We start from the raw sequence: 10,301 nt of genomic DNA, 5'->3' as shown, positions 1-10,301 counted from the left end.
GCCGTTGTGTGGCGAACGCGAGGCTGCAGCTATGAGCTGACTACTCATACCAGCAATGAGATAAAAACAACATTTCCCCTTGATATATTCGTTTCCTCAGTTCGTACCACATGCTACTAGCTCTGGTGTACTGCTCCGCGCAGAGCTCTAAAACTGCACGTGTAGATGAAGCACCCGTATAGAAACCTCTGATACCTGTGCACTTTCTCAGTGAGAAGAGAAAGAAAATGGGCTGCAGTCGCCTAGCCTTGAATGGCGCAGCCGCACACTGTCAACCATATCCGTCTAGAAGTGAAAAATCGCATTTCCGTTAAATGTAGTGATTTACCCGAACGCGCGCAACAGCTCCAGCTTGAGCGCAGAGAACCAGAGCTACACGTGCTTCTGTACGTGTGCCCTCCAGGTATCCGCTTGTCGAGCTGCAATAGAAGGGAAGTAAATGGGATGTCGTCTCGCGCAGGCGATGACGCAGCTACAGATGCGCATGTAGGAAACCACAAAAATTAATAGTGCTTCAGACTTCAGTGGCGACGTTTTTGCTTAATAGTATGCACAGAGGCTCCGGCATACAGAAAAGAAAGCCGCTGTATCTCGAACTTGTTTTAAATTTTTGTTGTTAGTAATTAGTAGTGTACAAACGCTTCTGTCAAATTTGTAGCGACACCGAAAGCCATGTGCGCGAAAAACCCATGGGCAATTCGAGCGCCACAAAATATTTGTAGCCAAATAGAGCCTGGTTGTTGGGTATTAAGCTATTTTTAATCTGTGGTTTACTAGCGGACTGGTGTAATGTGAGCTCAATTTGTTGAAACATGCTGATGCAACTGACAATTAGGCTTCGAAGTAAACGTAAATATATGCAGGCTCTGGCTGCAAGCGCAACAAAATAACCAAAAACAACATCACCATGTATCCCTCACTTGAAACACCTTAAACACAAATGCCTAAAAACAATGAACACTTTTTTTAAAGTCCTGTCACAGCAATCTTATGGTGCTGACAAGCAGCTCCTCCTGCGGCTTTATACTGCAGTGGTAGGATCTCGCTTGGATTATGGCAGTGTTGTTTATGGGTTCGCGACGAAGACGGCGCTAAAAATGCTTGACCGGGTGCTTCATTTGGGGCTTCGTCTTACCTGTGGTTCCTTTCGCACTAGCCCCGTTGAAAGCATCTATGCAGAGTGTCACAAATGGTCCCTGTATTACCATAGGACATACAGTAACTTGTTGTATGCCTCTAAAATCATGTCTATGACAAATCATCCTTTTAATTCAACCATTCATGATGCGTCATCAGAGCAGCTCTTTGCAAATCGTCCATCTTTTTCCGTGCCGTTCCCTCTCAGAGTGAGAGCAGAAGCTTCCGAGCTGGCTGTGTCATTTTCACAAATCCATAAAACACCCATTACTGATTTTATTGCGCCGTGGCAACTCCGGGCAGTTTGTTGTGACTCGTCCTTTCTGCAATTTGACAAAAACAGGGCACCAAGGGTAGCCATTATTCACCATTTCCTCTTCCTGAAGGAGAAGTATCAATGCGCAGAGTATTGCTGCGACGCATCAAAGACAGCTACGGCTGTGTCTTGTGCTGCGCATGGGCCGAACCTCAACGTGTGTAAAAGAATGAACTCCCACAACAGCATTTTTACGGCTGAAGCACACGGCATTTTACTTGTTTTACATTACATCGTTCAACATCAAATTTCAAAGTCCATAGTGTTTACAGATTCTCTTAGTGTTGTACGTGCACTTTTGTCAAGAAAACACTCAAAATATTATGTAATCAATCTTGTTTTTAAGGCCCTTATGTCGGCATACGCCTCAAGTCTTGGAATAACAATATGTTGGGTTCCTGGCCAATGTGGAATAGCCGGGAATGAAACCGCAGATCAAATGGCCACTGCTGGTACACTCTTGAATACAGTGGACATAGCAACAGTGCCGTAAACAGACATGCAGCCACACATTAGACACCAACTTCGCAACGCATGGCAAACACACTGGAGTGAACAGACAGATAACAAGTTACACGTAATAAATGATGATGATGATCGTTGGATGTTTATGGCGCAAGGCCAACTGGGGCAAAGAGCGCCAAAACAATAGTCGATGATAGGGGTGAAACCTTAAACACTAAGTAAAATCAGCAAAAACAAAAGTAAAGTCACAAAACTACAATGAGCATGGCTGGTGTATAGGGCCAGATTTCATGATGCGTGATAGGAAATGAGGTTTAAAAACTTGACGTCGGACAAATACTCAAACACACGTTTCACGGAAACAATGGCATCATAACCTAGGAAAAACGATGGATGTAGGGGAATATGTTGTCCGTAGAGTTCTCTGAAGTGTTTGTGTCGTGTTGTGTGAAGTGCCTTGCATGTGATTAGTATGTGCACTACGGATAGGGCCTCTCCGCACCTGCCGCACTGGGTCTAGAAGATCCCGTCAGCAGATACGAGTGAGTTGCATGGGTGTGCCCTATCCGCAGCCTACCCAAGGCGACTTCTGTGTGTCTGTTGCGTGTGTCAGTGGTGTATGGTCCCAAGCATGGTTTTATAGCGTGTAACTTGTTATCTGTCTGTTCACTCCAGTGTGTTTGCCATGTTCTACGCAAGTGTTGTCTTATGTGTGGCTTGAGGTCTGTATATGGTACGGTTGTTATGTCTACAGTGTTCCTGAGTGCAGCAGCAGCTGCCCTCTCGTCTGCCAACTCGTTTCCAGCGATCCCAGCGTGTCCTGGGACCCAGCAGAGGAGCAGCTGATGCTTCTGCGAATACACAGACATGATAGATTTAAATACAAGATTAACTATGTGGTTTTTGGGGGGTGTATGCGATGACAGTGCGCGAACAACACTCAAGGAATCTGTGCAGATGATAGAATTGGGAATTTGATTTTCAAGGATATGTCGTACAATCAGTAAAATTCCGTACGCTTCTGCTGAAAAAATTGTTGTGTGCACGCTCATGGTTCTGGATGCACTGAAATCCGGACCATGAGCAGCGCACGACACCATAGTAGAGGTTTTAGAAGCGTCACTGTAGAATTCAGCACGTGGGTATTTGAACTGCAAAGAAAGAAAGTGCTGAAGTATTGCAGCTCGCGGTACCCGATTTTTGTCAAGTTTCTTAAAAGAAAGGTCACAGGACACAGGGCGAACTTGCCAAGGCGGTAAAATGTTTAAAGAGGATGACCTGTACACGTCTAAAAACGAAGCGCTCAGATCCGAGGCTCGCTCTTTCACTCTAAGTGAAAAGGGCAGAGGAACGGATGGGCGATTTACAAAGAGCAGAGATGTGGATGTATCGTTAAAGACAGGATAAAAAGGATGATTATTCAGCGATGAAATTTTAAAAGCATAAAGTAAGTCCATGTACGTCCGTTGGTTCTCAAGGCTCCACTTATTACACTCGGCATACAGACTCTCAGCAGGTGCGGTAAGTGCGGTAAGCACCCGACGAAAGACGAAGGCCCAAGTGTAGCACTGGGTCAAGAATTCGCAAGGCTGTCTTAGTCGCCGACCCATACACCACACTGCCATAGTCCAAACGAGACCCAACCAAAGCAGTATACAAGCGAAGCAAGAGTTCTTTGTCGGAACCATAGGATTGGTGGGAGAGAACCTTAAGTATATTCATTGTTTTGAGACATTTATTTTTGAGTTCCTTGATGTGGGGAATGAATGTGAGTTTGTGATCAAACACCACACCTAAGAACGTGTGCTCCTTATTCACAGGAAGCGACACGCCATTAAGAGTAATGTCTGGGTCCGGATGGACCCAGCGCTTCCTGGAGTACACAACGCAGGAGCTTTTTGCAGGATTCAATTTAAAACCATTCTTGTCTGCCCAGCCGGCAAGTTTCTTTACACCAAGCTGGACTTGACGTTCGCAGATTGACATATTACATGATTTATAGGATATCTGGACGTCATCTACATACATGGAATAAGAGATTGTGGGTGGCAGTGCCTTACCAAGAGAGTTCATTTTTACTATGAAAAGAGTGCAGCTTAACACACCACCTTGTGGCACGCCATTTTCTTGCACGTGAACCCTTGAGAGTGCACCACCGACTCTCACTCGAAACGTTCTTTCTGACAGGTAACTGACAAGAGTGTTTAACATGTTACCCGAGACACCGAATGACTTTAGGTCACTGAGGATCCCGTACCACCAAGCGGTGTCGTAGGCCTTCTCGAGGTCGAAAAACACCGTTACACAATACTGTTTATGAACGAAGGCATCCTTTATATAGGATTCAAGAGATACGAGTTGATCGTTCGTGGATCACCCCGCCCTGAAGCCTGCCTGGCAGCTCTCGAGAAGACCATTGTACTCGAGGAAGTACACGAGCCTGCGATTGATCATCTTCTCGAGAAGCTTGCACAGGCAGCTCGTCAGGGCAATAGGACGGTAACTTGAGGGAGACGACGGGTCCTTTCCCTCCTTCAGGAAAGCTACAACTATAGCCTCCTTCCAAGAGTTTGGAATGTGCCCCGAAAGCCATATCTTGTTATATACGTGTAAGAGTGTTAGAAGAGTGTCTGCGTGCAGGTATTGTATCATTGTATATGTGATGTTGTCTGGGCCTGGAGCTGAGGGTTAACACGTGCTCAGAGCAGCCCTCAGCTCATACAGTGAGAACTCTGAGTTATAAGAAGATGTTGACCTATTGTTATCTAGTATAGGCTTCTTTTCGGCCGTTTGTTTGTGTTTCATGAAAGTGTTTGTGTAGTGTGCTGAACTGGACACGTGTTGGAAGTGTTGTGCGAGTGTGTCAGCCTGGTCTACGAGTGTGTCCCCTGTTGTGCTGACCAGAGGCAGGCTGTGTGTTTGTTGTCCTTTGAGTTTACGTATTCTCGTCCATACTTTCCGTGTGTCTGTGTAGGAGTTAATTGATGTTATGAATGTACGCCAACTATCGCGTTTTGCCTCACGGCGCACACGTTTTCCGAACGCCTTGGCCCGTTTGAACAAAATGAGGTTACCCGACGTGGGGTACCGACGAAGGATACCCCACGCCTTGTTCTGGGCCTCTCGCGCCCGCCTACAGTTCTCATTCCACCACGGCCTCCGCTGGTTGCGCGGGGCACCAGAGGTGTGGGGAATGGACCTTTCGGCGGCGTCGAGGATGTGCGCCGTGAGCAGTTGGGTAGCTTCTTCAACGTGTAGGTGTCCTATGGATGTGTGGTGTAGTTTGGATGTCTCTGTAAATGTATTCCAGTTAGCTCTTGCTTCATTAAACCTTTTATGGGAAGATGGACTGCTCGGGCCTGTACCTATATGCGTTAATGAAGTGGGGAAATGGTCACTACCATATGGGTCTGTGCCCACGCCCCATTCAAGACATGGAAAGAGAATTGCAGAACCTATAGCCAAGTCAAGACATGAGTATGTGTTATGTCCTATGTTATGGTATGTAGGCTGTTTATTGTTGAAAAGGCATGCTCCAGAAGATGTAAGGAATTTCTCTATCAGGCGACCTCGGGCATCCGTTCTGGAAGAGCCCCAAAGAGAGTTGTGAGCATTAAGGTCGCCTGTAAGGATGTATGGTTCGGGCAGTTGGTCAACCAGCGCCTCGAAGTCAGAGCTCGAGAGTGAGACATCAGGAGGAATGTATATGGAGCATACCGTTATCAACCTATCAAATATTATTGTTCGAATTGCTACAGCCTCAAGGACAGTGTTCAGGGTGACAGGGTGGCATGCTAAGGATTTGCGGGCAATTATGGCCACACCGCCAGAAGACTGTGTGCAGCCATCCCTGTCTTTCCTGTATACCAGGTAACTATTCAAGAAATTTGTGTGTTTGGAATTAAGATGTGTTTTCTGGACACACATTAAACCTGGCTGATTGGCATGCAGAATCCCATGCACGTCGTCAAGATTATTCAGAAGGCCTCTGCAGTTCCATTGAACAATGTTTTCTCTTCCCATTATGATGTGTTAGAGCTACTGGAGTGTGATTATTTATGTAGGGTCTTTCGGGGCTTGCACTCTTGGAAGGGGTTTTCTGACCTTCTCTACTGACCTGGACGTCGCAGCCCGTTCCTTCCGCTGCGATGAAAGCCGGAAGGGCTCGACGTCCATGTCGTCATCTGATGGCAAGGGGGTGGCCAGCGGACTGGGCCCCCTTGACGTGGTACCCTTTCGGGTGTTCTTTGCCTGCGCTGCCAGTGCCGAAGGCGTGGGGAGCACCACAGGTGGCACAGGCAGTGAGGCGGGGGAGGGGGTCGCTGCGACTGCCTCCGTCTCCATCTCCGTGCCCTTGCGTGTGCTTTGGGCCGGTGGAGAGGAAGCAGTGGATGCAGCGGCATCCCCAACAGACGTTGTTGCCACCACAGCCGCTGCTGGGTGAGCGGGCGGTGCGGAGGTGGGTTGGGCTGCCATAGGCAACCCAGGGGGGGGCGGGGGCGGGACCAAGTCCGACTCGCGGTACTGGGTCCCCGCCGAAACCAAACGCCGCTCCGCCCCCCGGCGAGCTGCGTCGGCGTACCTGCCCAGAGGGAAGGAGGCGAACCTCTTTCGCGCCTCTGGGAAGGTGATGTTTTCGGTTATCTTAAGGTTAATGATTTTTTTTTTCAAGATGAAACTTTTCACAAGCGCGAGAGTATGCTGCGTGTGGACCCTGGCAATTCGGGCAGGTGAAGTTGGTTGCAGTGCAGTTGTCAGAGAGATGATCATGCTGGGCGCATTTGGCACATGTTGTTCTGCCTCGACAGGAGTTGGTACCATGCCCGAACCTCTGGCACTTGAAACAGCGCCTCGGGTTCGGGATGTACGGCCGGACAGAACAACGGATGAAACCTGCGTTGACATGCTCGGGCAGTGTGCAGCGGTCAAAAGTCAGGATCAGATGTTTGGTGGCTATTTCTTTGTTCTCTCTCCTGATGACGATGCGCCTTACTGCTGTCACGCCTTGTTCTTTTAGGCCTTCGAGCAGATCAGTCTCTGTCTCGGTTAGGAGATCTGCCTCAGAGATCACACCTTGACAACTGTTGAGGCTGCGGTGGGGTGTGACCCTGATCTCCAGATCTGCCATGCGGGTTTGTTTCAGGAGGATTGTAGATTGCTGCTTAGTTTTAACTTCAACTAGCACTTCACCAGTTCTGAGTTTTTTGGCGTCATATGTTTTGCCGATGATACCTTCAAGGTATTTAGAAACAAGAAATACCGATTGAGAGGAAACCGGCTTCGATTTGTCCACAGATTCCATGATCAAAAAACGAGGGTAGTTATCTGGCTTTGGGAGCGAGATAGAAGGCAAAGAAGGAAAAGATACTTCGGTGCGGCCCCTTTTAGGGGGCCGATCACGTCTGGGGGGGGTTTGATTTATCCATATGGCATAGGAAAAAGCAGGGAGACGGGGGTACTTTCTTCCTTGACCTTACCCTGGTAGTCAAGGAGGTCCTGGAGCCCCCTGCCTGGTGAACAGACAGGGAGCCCATCCGCCGGAGCTTGACCTGGGCTCCGACGGCCACCGTTCGTGGTTTCTAACCCTCCACCTATAAACACATCGCCACGGTTGGATCCAGCTTATGTTTGGGGGCTCGGGGTCCGCGGTATCGCCAGTACCGTCACCAAGATTACTCAAGGTGCCCCGTGCGGGGGTTACACGTAATAAAACCACACTTGGGAGCATACACTACTGACTCACACAACAGACACATTGAAGTTTCCTTAGCTAGGCTGCGGATAGGCCATACACATGTAACACACTCACACCTGCTCACTGGCTCTCCAAGACCCATGTGTAGCAGGTGTGGGGACGGCCTATCCGTAGTCCACATCTTAATTACATGCAAGGCACTCGACACAACAAGACACAGACACTTCAAGGAACTATACAGACAACACATTCCGCTACACACTTCCTTGTTTTTCGGTGACAATGCCATCGTCTCTGTGCAACGCGTTTTTAAATATTTGTCTGATGTTAACTTTTTAAACCTCATATCCTATCATGCGTAGTCAACACTGGCCCTATACACCAGCCATCTCCATTGGTTTTATTTGATTTTGCTGTTATTCTGGCTTACACATTTTAGTAGCCACTGTTTTCTCTCGTATAATTTTGTTTGGCGCTCTTTGCCCCAGCTGGCCTTGCGCCAAAAAAAAAACCCAACCATCAACATCACCATGTAGCCCCCAAAGGAGACAATAAATGTGTTTTCCCTTCGAACATTTACGGGAAGCTACGTTTAGTGGCGGTGTTGCAAGTGCAGCCGAAATAAATGCAAACATCCTATTGTTCCTGATTCAGTAATACTTGCGTCTAAACGTGACTGAAATTGCGTTATCACGGAAAGATAACTAACCACATCTGTCGTTTATTATTGCTTGTAACAGTTTATTGTTTATTGTTATTGTTTATTATTAACAGTTTCTTATTATTGCTTGCCTTGATTGCGAAAAGCATCGAAGAAATCAGATAAAGTGAGAGCCACAACGATTCTCGGCTAACTGCTAAATATTTCCTCACTTCTAAGCGTAAAATATAAAAGGCGATTCACGAATTACACCGCCGTAGAAAGTGAAGTGAATTGTTTCCTTTAAAAGGTACTACTTTTGGGTGATTAACATTTTTTTCCAAATCTATAAAACATACGCTTCCGCAAGCTAGTTCTTTCTCTCAGTATCGCATGCAGTTCTGTCCCCTTTTCTTCCTAGTATCTTCCGATAACATTTTGCGACTTCTTGCGATTTAATGCGGCGAAGAAGTCACAGTAAATCCAGGGAGTGTGAATTCTGTGTTGTGTCCCCACTTTGAGGGAATCGGGGTGCTCCTTTAGCGGGTCCTTTATGCACTGGCAAGCCTGGCTGCCTATACCCCGGATTCAGAACTATGACGTCACCGGCGCTATGACGTAAACCCAAAAAATTGCTCGAGCCCCGGCTGCTTTTCGTGCAAGGACAGCAACAAATCCCTGCGGCCAAAGGAACCGCGCAAGTTCACGACAGCGCTGTTTGTGAGTAAGCGTCAAAAAACGAAGGTCCTCAAGCCCCGTTCGGCTCCGACATCTTTGAAGAGAAACCAGGGGCAGCGACCGCCGCAAAGAAGCGAGAGGTCGAGCTTTTCGTGGCCGGTGCAGCGCGTATTGCCGTACTAATAAAGATAAAAATAGGCGCGCGGATTCCACGCATACGTAGGAGTCGACGCAATCTGAAGCTTTCATCGTGGCATAGCTACGTTTAGATGAGCTGGCGTGTGTCTTTTAAAGACTATAGTCTTTCTTGGGCTAGTTGAACGGGAAAATTTTAGTCTGTCACTCGATTCAGCCAGCCCGGTAATGTGAAACATTATCTGCGCAGTAGTGTCATATACTGACAGCCAACGCTCAACGTCGAAGTCCGGTGTTGATGTTCATACTTTTCAACATTGTTAAACAAGAACAAGACATTACGCAAATGGGAAGCAGAAAATCAGTACATAAGTTATATTTGCAGTGTTCCTTTATTTAAAAAAACTACGGCAATAGCAGCGAAAGGTACACTAGATGGGATCCACGTTGCACTTAAAACAGTCGTGCAGTAGGGCACCGTGGTTCTATAAATGTTGTAGTAGGGTGCCTCGATTCACGCGCGTATCCGCCGTACGGTAGCGCTGGCATCGAGGAACCCGACTTTGAGCAGTGGAACGCGGTATATTTAAATTGACTTGAGCAGGCCTGTAGCATGTTATCTTGGAAGAAACGAGACGGGAGAAGAACAGCATGAGAGGTGAGCGGGAAATAAAAGGGATGCATTTACTTGCCAGAGATGCCAGTCGACTATAGTCTTGCGTCGGAATTTGCAAGGGAGTAGATACACGGCCATTTTTTTCTACTGTTGTTATGCTTGTCGTAGTCACCAATATTTCCGAATGGTGAACAGTGGCAAGTGCGGCGAGAAATACGGTATGTAAAGCGAAACGTTCACCGTCTAAATCTCACTGGCGAAGGCGCCACGTTATACAGAGAACGTAATACACGCATGAACCGGACTCCGCCGGTTGCGTCGACGACGGGCAGGCCACACTCACAAAAATCGCACTGACTTTCAAGAGGACATCGAAAAAACTTGGTGGGTTGTGGATAACAATAAGGCGTGCAGTCGTTCAAGCGTAGTTTGCAGCTTCATCTATTTCCTAGAAATTCATCGTAGAGGGAGCTCCATAGTGGGGTGGTTTCTATGAACCGCTGGCGCGCTCCATCAAGTCGACGTCGAAGAAAATGTTGGGACTACTAGTTGACGCTGCAGAACTGTCCAAGATACTTCGGAGGTCGAGACGATCGTTAACTCCCACCCTCTGACCTTC

This window comes from Haemaphysalis longicornis, unplaced genomic scaffold (assembly GCF_048455015.1).
Source record: "Haemaphysalis longicornis isolate Haplotype H1 unplaced genomic scaffold, Haemaphysalis longicornis Haplotype H1 scaffold_2, whole genome shotgun sequence".
In the NCBI taxonomy this organism is placed as follows: Eukaryota; Metazoa; Arthropoda; class Arachnida; order Ixodida; family Ixodidae; genus Haemaphysalis; species Haemaphysalis longicornis.
This window is presented reverse-complemented; position numbering follows the sequence as displayed.